This window comes from Sapajus apella, unplaced genomic scaffold (genome assembly GCF_009761245.1).
Source record: "Sapajus apella isolate SASKATOON/1434 unplaced genomic scaffold, GSC_monkey_1.0 scaffold2, whole genome shotgun sequence".
In the NCBI taxonomy this organism is placed as follows: Eukaryota; Metazoa; Chordata; class Mammalia; order Primates; family Cebidae; genus Sapajus; species Sapajus apella.
The window spans coordinates 30,338,843-30,355,476 of record NW_022436942.1 but is presented as its reverse complement, the minus strand read 5'-3'; positions in this window follow the sequence as shown (position 1 = coordinate 30,355,476).

The following is a 16,634-nucleotide window of genomic DNA, read 5'->3' as shown; positions in this document are numbered from 1 at the left end:
CCAAAAACAAAATCTCTCAATATAATACATAGACTCTGTATCCTGATTCAACTAAAGTAACTATAAACCCTCCCTCCTCCTTTTTCTGGAACAGTTAGGGAATTCTGGATATTGAATATACTGGATAAAATTAGTCAGATGTATAAATATCAAGTAATATTTTGGAACCATTGTTAATTTTCACGTAGGAAAGGGCATAAACATGTTTACTGCAGTATTTCAACTTTTCTGTGAGATGTTGAACATTTTAGTAATAGAACCTGGGAAAAATGTATTTTAAAATAATATCAGCTTATAGTTGAATAAAATGTGGAGGTGGGAGGAGAGGGAGCAAGATGGTGAAATAGAAGACTCAGCTGATCTTTCCACCCACATGGACACCAATTTAACAGCTCAACAAAAGAATGCACCTTCGTAAGAACCAAAATTCAAGTGAACCCTCACAGTACCTGGCTTTATCCTCAAATTGCAGAAAGAGGCACTGAAGAAGTAGAAAAAAACAGTCTTGATTCACCAACACCACACTCCCTCCCCTACCCCATGTAGGGAGCACTAACCTTAGCCAGAGGTGAATCTCTGATCCCAGCATTCCCACAAGCCTCACCATTACCAACCCCACAGGCTAAAGGGCCCTGGGGCACTAAATAAAGTTGAAAGGCAGTTTAAGACACAAGGATGGAAACTCCAAGAGAGTCTTGTTGAAATAAACCCAGAGACAGTGGACTTGGGGAAGGAGGCATGCATCCTACTGAGACACCAGCCAGGGTGGCTAAGGGAGTGCTGGCATTACCCCTCCCCTAACCCCAAATGGCACACTCATTGCTTCAAAATAAATATTTTACTTCTGTTTGAATTGAGGAGAGGGAAGAGTGTCTTACATCTTAGATACCAGCTTAGCCACAGCTCGATAAGGTACCATTCAGAGTTGCGAGGCTCTTGTTCCAAGCCCTAGCTCCCAGAAGACAGTTCTAGATATACTCTGGACCAGAAGCAAACTCACTGCCCTGAAGGAAAGGACCCAGTCCTGGTGACATTCATCACCTGCTAACTGAACGGCCTTTGGGTCCTGATAATCAGTGATACATATGTAGTATGTTAAGGGCTTTGGGTGAGCCTCTGAGACTTACTGGCTTCAGGTGAGACTCAGCACATGCCCAGCTCTGGTGGCTGTGAAATGAGACTCCTCCTGCTTGAGAAAAGCAGAGGAAAAAGTAAAGAGGACTTTGTCTTGCACCTTAGGTACTCATTCGGCCACAGGGGAATAGAGCAACAAGCAGGCTCTTGGGGTCCCTGATTTCAGGACTTGGTCTTGGATGGCATTTCTGGATCTTTTCTGGACAGAAGAGAGCCCACCACCCTGAAAGGTGAATCCCAGGCAAGGCAGCATTCACCACAAACATACTGAAGAGCCCTTGGGCCTTAATGGAACATCAACAATAGTCTGGCAGTATTCTTCATGGGCCTGTGGTGGTGGTGGCCATGGGGTGAGGCTCCTCTGTCTTTGTAAAGGAGAGAAAAGCGGGTGTGGGGGGGAAAATTTGTCCTGTAATTTGAGTGCCAGCTCAGCTATAGTACAATAGAATATCAAGTAAACTTGTAAGGTTTTTTACTCTAGTCCCTGATTTCCAGACAGTACCTCTGAACCTGCCCAGGTCCTAAGGGAATGCACCATCTTGAAGGGGAGAACACAGTCCTAGCTAGCTTTGCCACCTGTTGATTGTAGAGCCCCAGGGCCTTGAACAAACAGGTGGTAGCCAGGGAGTGGTTACAGCAGATGGTGGGTAAGACCCAGTGCTGTGCCTGCTTCAGGTCTGACTCAGCACAGTAATAGTGGTGGTGGCCACAGGGGTGCTTGTGTCAGTCCATCCCCAACTTCCGGTGCTTCAGAACAGAGAGAGACTCTATTTGTTTGGGAGAAGGTAAGGGAAGAAAACAAGAGTGTCTGCCTAGTAATCTAGAGAATTCCCCTGGGTCTTTTCCAAGACCATCAAGGTAGTACCTTGATGAGTATGCAAGAACTACAGTGTTATTGGGCCTAGGGGTCTCCTAAAGCAGATACAGATTAGATCACAACACCAAGTCCTTTAGAATATCTGGACAACCTTCCCAAGAAGGATGAGTACAAACAAGCCCAGACTGCAGAGACTATAATAAATACCTAACTCTTCAATGCCCAGATACAGAAAAACATCTACAAGTATCAAGACAATCCCAGAAAACATGACCTTACCAAATAAACAAAATAAGGCACCAAGAACCAATCCTGGTGAAACAGAAATGTGTGACCTTTCAGGAAGGAAATTCAAAATTGCTGTTTTGAGCAAATCCAAAGAAATTGAAGGTAACACAGAGAAGGAATTCAGAAGTCTATCCAATAAGTTTAAGATATCAAAATAGGAAGAATCAAGCAGAAATTCTTGAGCTGAAAAATGCATTGGCATACTGAAGAATGCATCAGAGTCTCTTAATAGCAGAATTGGTCAAGCAGAAGAAAGAATTTGGGAGCTTGAAGACAGTATTTGAAAATACACAGAGGAGACAAAAGAGGAAAAGAATAAAAAACACTGAAGCATGCCTATAGAATCCAGAAAATAGCCAGAAATGGGCAAATCTATATTTTGTTGGCCTTGAACAGGAGGTAGAGAGAAAGAGACCAGGGTAGAAAATTAATTCAAAGGGATCACATCAGAGAAGTCACTAATAGAGAAAGACATCCACATTCAATTACAAGAAGGCTATAGACCATCAAGCAGATTTAACCCAAGAAAGAAGACTACCTCAAGGCATTTAATAAACTCTGAAAGGTCAAGGATTAAAAAAAGATTCTGAAAGCAGCAAGATACAAGAAACAAATAACATGCAATAGAGCTCCAACACATCTGGCAGCAGATTTTTCAGTGGAAACCTTACAGGCCAGGAGAGAGTGGCATGACATATTTAAAATGCTGAATAAAAAAAAAAATCCTTTATACCCTAGAACAGTATATCCAGCAAAAATATCCTTCAAGCATGAAGAAGAAATAGAGACCTTTCCAGACAAACAACAGCTGAGGGAGTTCATCAACACCAAACCTGTACTGCAAGAAATGCTAACAGGAATACTTCAGTCAGAAAGAAAAGGGTGTTAAAAACAGTGAGTAATTATTGGAAGTCAGAAAACTCACTGAAAATAGTAAGTACAAAGAAAAACACAGAATAATATAACTGTGGCTGTTTCTACTTACTACTCTTAAGTAGAAAGACTAAATGATAAACCCATCAAAAATAATAACCACAATAATTTTTCAAGACATAGTACAGTAAGATATATATAAAAACAACAAAAAGTTAAAAAGCAGGAAGATGAAGTTAAGGTGTATAATATTTATTAATTTTCTTTTTGCTGTTTTGTTTGTTTATACAGTGTTTAGTCATTATCGGCTTTCAGTAATGGGTTTAAGATAGCATTTGAAGCCTCATGGTAACCTTAAGGCAAAAAAAGTACAATAAATGCACAAATAATAAAGAGTGAGAAATTAAATCACCTTATCAGAGAAAATCACCTTCATTAAAAGAAAGATGGAAAAGAAAGAAGATAGGACCAGAAAACAAACACAAAATGGCAAGAGTAAGTCCTTACTTATAACATTGAATGTAAATAGATTAAACTCTCAGATCAAAAGATATAGAGTGGTTGGATGGATGAAAAAATAAGACCCATAGATCTGCTGCCTGCAGGAACCACACTTCACCTATAATGATACACATAGACTAAAAATGGAGGGATGGAAAAAAGTATCCCATGCAAATGGGAACTCAATAAAAAAAAATGGCTGTACTTTTATCAGGCAAAATAGATTTCAAGACAAAATTTATAAGAAGAGACAAAGAAGGTCACTATATAATGATAAAGGGATCAATTCAGCAAGAGGATATATCAATTTTAAATACATATGCCCCAAACACTGGAACAAACATTATTAGAAAGCAAACAGAACTAAAGACAGAGACAGACTCCAATACAATAATAGCTGGAGACTGCAATACCCCACTTTCAGCATTTGACACATCTTTCAGACAGAAAAACAATATCAGACTTCATTTGCATTAAAGACCAGATAGATCTAAGAAATATTTAAAGAACATTTTACCCAACAGCTATAGAATATACAGTTTTCCCTCAGCACATGGATTATTCTCAAAAGTGGACCATATGTTATGTGACAAAGCAAGCCTTAAAACATTCAAAAAAAATTAAAATAATATTAAGCATCTTCTCTGACCAAAATAGAATAAAACTGGAAATCAATGAAAGAAATTTTGGAAACTATACAAATACATGAATTAAACAATTATGCTCCTGAATGACTGATGGGTCAGAGAAGAAATTCAGAAAATTGAAAAATTTCTTGAAACAATACTGGAAAGACAACATAGCAAAACCTACATGATACAGCAAAAGTGGTATAAATAGAGAATTTGATAGCTATGTGGGCCTATGTCAAAAAAAAGAGAAAAAAATTTAAATAAACAATTTAACAATGAATCTTAAAAAACTAGAAAACCAAGAGCAAACCAACCTAAAATTATTAGAAGAAAAGAAATAATAAAGATTAGAGCAGAAATAAATAAATTTGAAATGAAGAAAACAATACAAATGATTGATGAAACAAAAAGTTGTTTTTTTTTAAAGTTAAGTAAATTCAATAAAACTTTAACCAGACTAACTAAAAAAAGAGACTGAAATGAATAAATCAGTGATAAAAATAAGACATTATACCTGATACCACACAAATTCAAAGGATCATTAATGGCTACTATAAGCAACTATATGCCAACAAATTTGAACACCTAGAAGAACTGGGAAAATTCCTAGAGACATATGACCTACTAAGATTGAACTGTAGGACATCCATAACCTGAACAGACCCATAACAAATAAAGTGATAGAAGCCATAATAAAAAGTCTTCCAGTAAAGAAAAGCTTGGGACATGATGGCTTCACTGCTGAAATCTACCAGACTTTTAAAGAAGAACTAATACCAATTTTACTCATGCTGTCCTGAAAAATAGAGGAGGGAATACTTTTGAACTCATTCTATAAAGCTGGTATTATCATCATACCAAAACTAGGCAAAGATATATCAAAAAAAAAAAGAACAAGACTACAGGCCAATATCTCTGATAAATATTGATGTATAAATCCTCAACAAAATGCTAGCAAACTGAATTCAACAATATATTTAAAAGACCATTCGTCATGACCAAGTGGAATTTGTCTTAGGGATGCAAGCGTGATTCAACACATGCACAAGTCAATCAGTGTGATGCATTATACAAAAAGAATGAATGAAATAAGCATATAATCATTTCAATTGATGGTCAAAAAGCACTTGATAAAGTTCAATATACCTTCCTGATAAATACCTTTAGAAAACTGGGTATAGAAGAAACATACCTCTCCACAATAAAAGCAATATGTGACAGATCCATAGCTAGTATCATACTGAATGGAGAAAACTGAAAGCCTTTTCTATAAGATCTCTGGAACACAAGAAAGACATTCACTTTCACCATGTTATTCAACATAGCACTGGAAGTCCTAACTGGAGCAATCAGACCAGAGAAAGACATAAAGGACATCCAAATTGAAAGGAAGAAATAAAATCACCCTCGTCTGCAGATAATATAGTCTTATATTTAGAAAAACCTAAGGACTCTTCAAAGGAACTATTAGAATTGATAAAACAAATTCAGTAAAGTTACAGGATACAAAATGAACATACAAAAATATATGGCATTTCTATATTCTAACAGTGAACAATCTGAAAAAGAAATAAAAACAATTTCCATTTGTAGTAGCCACAGATAAAATTAAATACCTAGGAAATATCTTAACCAAAGTGAGAGATCTCTATAATAACAGTTATAAAACACTGATGAAAAAAATTGAAGAGGAAACACACAAAAAAATGAAAAGACAGTTCATGTTCATGGATTGAAAGGATTAATATTGTTAAAATGTCCATATAACCCAAAGCAATCTGTAGATTCGATGGAATTCCTATCGAAATACCAATACCAATGACATTCTTCAGAAAAATAGAAAAAACAATTCTAAAATTTATATGGAACCATGAAAGACTAAGAAAAGCCAAAACTATCCTAAGCAAAAGAACAAAACTGGAAGAATCCCATTACTTGACTTCAAATTATACCCTGGAGCCATAGTAACACAAAAAGCATGGTACTGGCATAAAACAGACACATAGAGCAATGGAACAGATTCTAGAACCCAGAGAAAAATCCATACACCTACAGTGAACTCATTTTTGACAAAATGGCCAACAACATACACTGGGCAAAAGATGATCTCTTCAACAAATAGTGCTGGGCAAACTGGATATCCATATGCAGAGGAATGAAACTAGACTCCTATTTCTCAACATATGCAAAAATCAAATTGAAATGGATTGAAGGCTTAAATCTAACCATGAAACTACTGCAAGAAAACATTGGGGAAAATCTTCAGGACATTGATCTGAGCAAAAATTTCTTGAATGATACCACACAAGCACAGGCAACCAAAGCAAAAATGAACAAATGGAATCACATCAAGTTAAAAAGCTTCTGAACAGCAAAGGAAGCAATCAACAAAGCAAAAAGACAGCCCACAGAATGGGAGAAGATGTTTTCAGACTATCTATCTAATAAGAGATTAATAACTAGAATCTATAAGGAGCTCAAATAACCCTAAAGGGGTAAAAATCTGATAATCAGATCAGAAAATGGACAAAATATTCTAAAATATATTTCTCAAAAGATATATGAATGGCAAACAAGCATATAAAATGGTGCTCAACATCATTGATCATCAGAGAAATGCAAATTTAAGCTACAATGAGAAAATATCTCGCTTTAGTTAAAATGGCTTATGTCCAAAAGACAGACAATAATAAATGCTAGCAAGCATGTGGAGAAAAGGAAACACTTGTACACTGTTGGTGGAAATGTAAATTAGTACAACTACTCTGGAGAACAGTTTGGAGGTTCATCAATAAACTAAAAATAGAGTTACCATATGATCCAGCAATCCCACTTGAGAATGTATTGCCAAACTGACAAATTGCTTTCAATAATAATTTTAATTGTCACACCAATCATCACTCTATCAATTGTCAATATTGATGGTGCATTTTAACTGCCAGATGATTATTTTCCTTACAATTTTATTTGTTTGAGCTCTTTGAAGCTTGAAAGGTAGTTGAGCTTCTCCAAGATAATTTGTGTCTACTTCTGTTTATTTTATGGAGATGCCAACAACCTGTGACCACTTTAAATAAAATCCTCCGTTTGAGGTTTTTCAGACCATGCAGGTAGTGTTTTCAGCTCATAAACTACTGTGAGTGATGACTTGTGGTTACAAATCCTCAGGGTAGATTTTTGCTTTTTTACTTTCACTCAACAGAAAGTTTCACATAGGACTAAACATACTGAATAGCCAGTTTATCTTCTTCACGTTGACACAAAAGGTAGAGCCCTTTGGTATACCAGCTTTATGTGGAAGTTTTCTGTTAGAATCCCCACTTTGGCTAGACCCAAGTCCTATCCTCTGTTATTCTTGCCCCATGCAGTCATCAAATTGGAAGCTAAGGGTGTCCAGGATTTAGCCAAACTCCCTAGGATGAAAGCTTGCTTTAATGCACATGTATCGTATGACTCTACTATTCCATCAGTTTTTGCTTCTGCACATTTCTTTTATTCCTTTTATTTTTTTGACAGTTTAGCAAAGTATTTTAAAAGGTTTTTAACATTTATATACATTCTCAGCAATTTAACCCAAAGTATCTAGCCTGTACTTTCCAAAACCAGAACTCACACTTAAGTCTCTAATTCAGGTGCAATTTATTTTTTGTGTGTATATTAAGTAGGTATATGACACTTTCTCCTCCCAAATGAATAATACTGGGACCATTTATGAATTAATCCAGTCTTTTCTCACCAATGTGTAATGCTACCTCTGTCACAGGCCAAACTCATAGAGCTAGAAAGATAGAAATAAAAATAGGTATGTTCCTAAATTTTATTTTCCATACATTTGATTTTTGTACCTACCCTATTGTGATACCATACTGATTTAATTTGTTATGTTTGTAATTGTAAGAAGAATAATGCAAATCTTTCCTTCTTATATTCATTTATCAGAATTGTTTTTATCTATTTTTGACTTTTAATTCTGTATGAATTATAGAATGAACATGACAATTTCAAGAAAAGAACATTGTTGGTATTTTGATTATTCTTGCATTTAGTTTACTGTTTAATTTGGAAAACATCATATTTATTTTAAACTGTTTATCTCTGTTTGTTCTATGTCTTTCAATAAATTCATCAAGACATAATGATTCAAAACCTAATAACATAGTAAAAAACAGCAGAATATAAAAGAAGTACAGACAAACCCACAATCAGAGTTGCATCTCTTTCAGTAATTAACAGAAGAAGTTGAATCTTTTTCAGTAATTAACAGAAGATGCAACAAAAATAAGTCTTTATTACTGTACTCATCTTGCTTTAATTGACACTGATAGAACATCATGCCAGACAACTCCAGAATACCAAGCATTTCCCAAAAAAGATTATATGTTTGGATACATAGTAAATGCTAATAAATGTGAAAAGTTTAAAATTATACTGGTTAGCTTTTCTGAGCAAAACAAAATCCAACCGGAAATTAATACCAATAACAAAGTTCTAGAAAATTCCCAAACTGAGGCAGGGTGGTCAAGGAAGTAACCAGGTCTTCAGGACACTGCAAATGTGTAACGCTTCAATCAACACAATAAGCCCCAGCATCTGCATTGTAGTTAAAATCATTGAGGCAAAGCTATCTTCCGTTGGGAATGTTCCCTGTAGAGACCAGTTCTCAAACTGACACTTCGCTCATTATAATAGTAAAAATCACACCCCTTGGTGGAGATTTAAGATGCTAATGAGAAATACAACTTGTGAACAAGCATGTACAGCTACTGCACATGTGCATCTGGAAGACCATCCCAGAACATGCTTACTAGTAACACCTCTTCCCATCTCCTTATGAATAATCATGTAAAACTCTCATAGAAGGCATTTCTCCAGCAATAAGCAATGCTGTCTCACTCTTATGAGCAGCCTAGTCTGAATTATCTCTTTTTCTCATAGGGTATACTGTCTATTCCACATTTAACTTTGAAAATATTTGTTTTCCTCTGCAATAAATTACTCTATGCTGCATCTCCTTTGCGATTTATCTTTTGTTTAAATTCTTTTAAACTAAGAAGACAAGAATCAAGGTCTCAAAACAGCTGCCAACAAAATGTTTGGAAATTAAGCAGTGTATTCAACAAATATAATTCAGTATATTTTGAATTATATTTGACATTCGATTTTTAAAAATTAGAAAATTGGAAAATATTTTGAACTAAATGAAAATTAAAATGTGACATATCAAAGTTGGTGAGATGCAGCGAAATCAATACTTTGAGGTCACCTTTAATCTTCAAGTTATAAAAAGAGAGCAAATTAAATACTAGAAGAAGAGAGGAGGAAACATTAAAGATGAAAACATCAACAAAATAAAGAAATAGATAATAAACAGCAGTCAGAAGTTTATTCTTTGAAAAGATTGATAATTTAATAAAACCTCCAACAGTATTGATCATAATAATAGAGAAAAAAACAGTCCAATATAATGAGTAAAACAAAGATGCCATTACTGAACCTTTGACTATTAAAAAAATAAAAGGATATTATCGGCAACTTTGGACAATTTTATGCTGATAGATTTGACAACTCAGTTTGAAAGGACAAATTTCTTGAGAATCACATCTTATCAAAACTACAAAAGAAGAAATGGAATGTATAAACTATTAGAAATAATAAATTTAAGAAAGTTGGAAAATACAATAAGAAATAGTTTTTTATAATATATTGACAACAAACAAATGGAAAATGAAATAGGAAACCATATCTTTTACAGCAGCATCAGAAACACCAAGTACCTAAGATTAAATCCGATGAAATATGTGAAAAACACTATGATGAAAGCTACAAAACATTTTTGACATAAATTATGGGTGTCCTAAATAAAGAGAGATACATTCAAGAATATATCTTTTTGTTTGTTATGAAAAGAATCGACATTGTAAAACTTCAATTATTTTACAAATTGATTTATAGATTCACAGCAATCCCAATCAAAATGACAACATATTTTTAAAATGAAAATTGATAAGCTGATTCTAAAATTTTGGTGGAAATTCAGTATCTAGAAGCGCCAAGACAATGCTTGAAGAAAAACAAAGTAGTATGACTGATACTACTAGATATTAAAACTTACTATAATAATATAGTAATTAATACAGTGTGGTACTGGCACAAGAAAAGACAAATAGACTGATAACAGAGTAGATGCCAGAAACATATCCATTTAGATGAAGTCACCTGACTTACAGTAACATTCCACTGCAACTCAGGGGTGAACAGATGGTGTATCAGTAAGGGTTCAGTCAGGAGATAGAAACCACACCAGAAAATTGAACAAAGAGAATTTAATATAAAGGATTGTTCACCGAATAAAATCTAATTAACTACTAAAAAGGTAAATGGAGAACCGAAGGGTGTCAGAATTGCAGAAAGCTACCACACATCTGGCTGAACGATCAAAGGGAAAAGCTTTGAAAACTAGAGAAGAGCTTCCAGGCTGATGCGCAGATGGTGCTTGTGCTTCTGATCTTGGAGGGAGAAGGCCTGTGAGACTGGGACCCTGGCCGCACAGAGATGGGGTACCACTCACAGAAACCATCACCCACAGAAGCCCTCAGGAAAAAAAAAAAAGAAGAAAAAGAAGAAGAAGAAGAAACAAAGTCTTCTCCCTCTCCAGCTTTGAAGTCTCCTTCAACCCCTATTGGTAGAGCCTAATTGGAAGCCAGCTGGCAAAGCACAAGTGTAGTTTGCAAAGTCTCAGACCCAGCATTTCAAAGTAGCATATAGATGGGAGGGTTTGGAGCTGAAAGACACTCTAATAACTGGCATATGTAGTTTTTGCAGTAAATGCTGTCAAAGCAACTATATTTCCATGTTGTAAAAAATGAACTTTAACCACTATTTCAAACCGCATATACAAATTAATTCAAGATGGACCGTAGACCTAAATGTGAAATAAATTATCCTTGTAAAAGACAACAGGATATCTTTGTAACCTTGAGATAGACAAATTCTTTTTACGTAGTCACAAAGGCCATTGACCTTAAAAGAAGCGACTGATAGAACATATTTCTATAAAATTATTAACTTTGTTTATAAAAAGCCACCACTGAAAAGGTGAAGAGATTGAAAAAAGTATTTGACATACATGAAATGATGAAATAAAAACCATCTGATTAAAAACAGGACAGAATGAAAGATACAAAGCAGTCACTGGTCTATAGAAATTTCACTTGACAGATATTGTCAGAGTCTCCAGCCACAGGAGTGCAAACAGTCTTCATTAGAGCCCAATTCAAAGGATGTATATCTGATATGTATAAAGAAGACCCTTAAATCATTAATAAAAATAGAGATAAAATAGTTTTAAAATAGGCAAAGACTTGAAGAACCAATCTACAAGAAAGACTATCAAAATGGCCTATAAACATATGTACCATTATCAAATAAATTCACATAAAAATTACAGTAAAATAACACTGTTACCTACTAGAATAGATAAAAAGACTGACAACAAGCATTAGCAAGGATATGGAACAACTGAAACTGTTACAGTGCTGAGGAATGTAAGTTGCAAGAATCATTTTGGAAGACAGTCTTAAAAAAATACAAAACATAAGAGTACTCAAATTGGGCATGGTGGCATGTGCCCGTAGTTGTAGCTGTTTGGGAGCCTGAGACAGGAGGATCCCTTTAGTCCAAGAGAGTTCAAGTTCAGCCTGGGCAATATAGCAAGACTCCATTTCTAAGAAAACAAAAAGGAATACTCTATGACAGAGAAATTCCACTCCTGAATCCATTTCTGTGTGCACCAAAAGACATAAGCAACAATGTTTATGACTACTTTATTTATAGTAGCAAAAAACTGGAAACAGCACAAACGTTCATCAAAAATAGAATGGGTAAATTGTGTTATATTCATAAAATGAAATACTACACGTGAATGAAATTACAAATTTTTGATACATGAAACAAAGGGATTAATCTTACAGATACGATATTGAATAAAAGCAGTCAAATATAAAGAAAAGATGTGATATTATTCTATCTATAGGTAATTAAATAATAGTCAAAATTAGTCAGTGATAATAGAGATCAGAGTATGATAACCCTTGGGAAGGAATGAAGAACTGAGAAGCAACCTCTGGGGTGCTGGAAATGTTCTGAATCTTTTTTTCCTGCTTTCTTTATTAAAGCATAATACAAGTTATGCTTTAATAAACTATATTTGATTTATGTTTACATATCTATTAATGAATTAATGATTAAGAGCTCTTTGGGGGCATTTGCAAGTATTCTTCTATTTGCTTTACATATATTTATTTAACTCTTACAGTAACCATCTCTATTTTACAAATAATCAGAGACCTTAAAAGAAATATATTTTCCCAGCTAATAAGAGATGAAGACACATGGAAATCGGGAAGTATTAGTAAAGAACCTAAGTATTTAACCAGTGTTTTGGCCTCTTTCATAGGTGATTATAGAAACACATTCTGTATTTGTTCCATTATGAAATTATCTCTAGAACAAATATAAATGATGTGCTTTGAAATAATATTTGACCTAAATCCTACATTCAATCGTTTATTCATTCTCTCCATAAATAAATCAATTTTTTATTTACTAGATATTAAAATAGACATTTGGGATAGGAAAATAAAACACAATTCATGTGTTTCATTCTAGTGGAGAAAGAAAAACATATAACCATTTGCCATAAAACAACAATTTGTTTTAGTGTGCTTGGAAGCACAATTTGTGTGTACCTATTTCATTCTAAGACGGGTTGGGAGAGTAGATGTTAGGAAAATAATTCTTAGAATAGGTGATACTGCAACTGAACTTCAAAAGGTGAAAGATTGAGGTATGTGAGTGAGTGGCAGAGTTGATTGTAATTAGATGTGAGCAAATGGTGTTGGAAATTCTAATACATAACATTTAATAATGAATAGAATCTCATCTTGTATTCATAGGATTGCAGAAGGAGGCTATATAGTCTACCAGCATTCAGATAAATTAGTAACGACTACATTTCTTCAATAAAATAAATTACAAAAATAAAAAATGTATACAATGGGTTATGATTGTATTTTTATTTAAGATGTTTTAAACGTGATTTCTTCACATTTTTCCATTCCCTTTTCTCTCTTTTGCTCCTTCTTGAGCATCCTCTGTGTATATATTGGTATGCCAAATGTTCCACAGATGTCTGTGACTGTTCAGTTTTTTTCAATCTTTTTCCTCTCTGTTCTTCAGATTGAACAATTTCTGTTACTCTGTCTTCAAATCATTGATCCTTTCTTCTGCTGTATCAAATTTGTTGAGGCCCTCTAGTAGTTTTAAAATCTTTTAATTATTATGCTCTTTAATTATAAAATTGTGTTTTAAAAAATAATGTCAACAAAGTCTCTGGATACAAAATCAATGTGCAAAAATTGCAAGCATTCTTATACACCAATAGTAGACAAACAGAGAGCCAGATCATGAGGGAACTCCCATTCACAATTGCTACAAAGAGAATAAAATACCTAGGAATACAACTAACAAGGAATGTGAAGGACCTCTTCAAGGAGAACTACAAACCACTGCTCAAGGAAATGACAGAGGACACAAACAGATGAAAAAACATTCCATGTTCATGGTTAGGAAGAATCAATATCATGAAAATGGTCACACTGCCCAAAGTAATTTATCAATTCAATGCTATCCCCATGAAACTACCAATGACCTTCTGCACAGAATTGGAAAAAAATCTTAAATTTCATATGGAATGAAAAAAGACACCCATAGCCAAGACAATCCTAAGCAAAGAAAAAAAAAAAAAAGCTGGAAGCATCACGTTACCCGGCTTCAAACTGTATTACAAGGCTACTATAATCAAAGCATCATGGTACTGGCACCAAAACAGATATATAGACCAATGGAACAGAACAGAGGCCTCAGAAGGAATGCCACACAACTACAACCATCTGATCTTTGACAAACCTGACAAAAACAAGCAATGGGGAAAAGATTCCCTATTTAATAAATGGTCTTGGGAAAACTGGCTAGCCATATGCAGAAAGCAGAAGCTGGATCCCTTCCTTACACCTTATACAAAAATTAACTCTAGATGGATTAAAGATTTAAACATGAGGCCTAACACCATAAAAACTCTAGAAGAAAACCTAAGCCATACCATCCAGGACATAGGCATGACTAAAACACCGAAAGCAATGGCAACAAAAGCCAAAATAGACAGGTGTTATCCAACTAAACTTAAGAGCCTTTGCACAGCAAAAGAAACTATCAATAGAGTAAACTGGCAACCAACAGAATGGGAAAAAGTTTTTGCAATCTACCCATCATATAAAGGGCTAATATCCAGAATCTACAATGAACTTAAACAAATTTACAAGAAAAAAACAATCCCATCAAAAAGTGGGCAAAGGATACGAACAGAAGCTTTTCAAAAAGAAAACATTTATGTAGCCAACAAACATACATAAAAAAGCTCATCATCACTGGTCATTAGAGAAATGCAAATCAAAACCATATTGAGATACCACCTCCTGCCAGTTAGAATGGTGATCATTAAAAAATCAGGAGACAGATACTGGAGAGGATGTGGGGAAATAGGAATGCTTTTAAACTGTTGGTGGGAGTGTAAATTAATTCAACCATTGTGGAAGACAGTGTAGCAATTCCTCAAGGATGTAGAGTCAGAAACACCATTTGACCCAGCAATCCCATTAATGGGTATATACCCAAAGGATTTTAAATAATTCTATTATAAAGACTTATGCACACGTATGTTTATTACAGCACTGTTCACAAAGCAAAGACTTGGAATGGACCCAAATGCCCATCAATGATAGACTGGATAAAGAAAATGTGACACATATACACCATGGAATACTATGCAACCATAAAAAGAGATGAATTCATGTCCTTTGCAGGGACATGGATGAAACTGGAAACCATCATTCTCAGCAAACTGACACAAGAACAGAAAGCCAAACACCATATGTTCTCACTCGTAAATGGATGTTGAACAATGAGAACACACGGACACAGGGATGGCAACATCACACACTGGCACCTGGGGGGTGGGGAGCTAGGGGAGAGATAGCAGAGGGTGGGGGGATTGGGGAGGGATAGCATTAGGAGAAATATCTAGTGTAGATAACAGGACGATGGATGCAGCAAACCACTGCCATGGCACCTATGTATACCTATGTAACCTGCACTATCTGCACATGTACCCCACAACTTAAAGTATAATTAATAAATAAAAATAATTTAATGTCTTTAATTAAATCCCTGTTTTTAAAATTCATTGCTGTCATGATTTTCCTTAATTCTTTAGGAATTGTTTCTTTTAGTTTTTTGAGCATATTTTTAAATAGCTGCTTTGAAGCCTTTGTCTGCGAAATCCACTACCTGGAAATACTCAAAAATAGATTGTATTGATAATTGTTTTCCTGAATGTAGGTTACACTCCATCTCATAAGTTTCTGTTGGAAAGTTGACATTTTAGATAAGTAAATTGTATCAATGCTAGATTCTGATATTTTTTTTTTTCCTGAAGAAACTTGCTGAGGTTGTTAGTGAAAACTTTTTCTTTGTGTTGTGTGGCCATTGATATCTCTACCTCATTTTCCTTTCTCATATGGTCTGTTTTTATTTTTTAGCCTGGTCTTTTAGAAGTTGCCTTTGTGTTCACATATCTTAGTCATCATCCAGTGATTGGACAAAGGTTTTCCTCAAACACTTTGAGACATAAGGCTTCTATTCTCTCCTAATGAATCCATGCATCAATGTTCTACATCTTGATGTGCAAAATGGTTGCCCATGTACATGCATGTGTAAAATATATTGAGCTCTGTTCTTAAGATTTGTGCAACTTTTCCCCATTCAGTATTATGTTGGCTGTGGATTTGTCATGGATGGCTTTTATTGCACTGAAGTGTGTCCCTTGTATGCCAGTTTTGCAGATGGTTTTAATCATAAATAAATGCTCGATTATGTCAAATGCTTTTTCTGTGTCTACTGAGATGATCATGTTATTTTGGTTTTTATTTCTGTTTATGTGATGTATCACATTTATTGACTTGCATATATTAAACCATCCCTGCACCCCTGGTATGAAACCCACTTGATTATGATGAACTATCGTTTTAATATGTGGTCAGATTCATTTTGCTAGCATTTCGGTTAAGGTCTTCCTGTTTGGTATTGCTACCACACAGCCCATCCAGAATCTCAGGCTAGGCTAATTGGTTAAGGTTTACCCTCTGCAAAGGCCAGAAGAGGTGGCCATCTCCTCAAATGTATAAGCATCAACCTAAGGATACAAGAATTGTGAAAAACCGTGGAAATATAATACCACCCAAAAAAACTAATAAAGCCCCAGTAATGGATCCAAA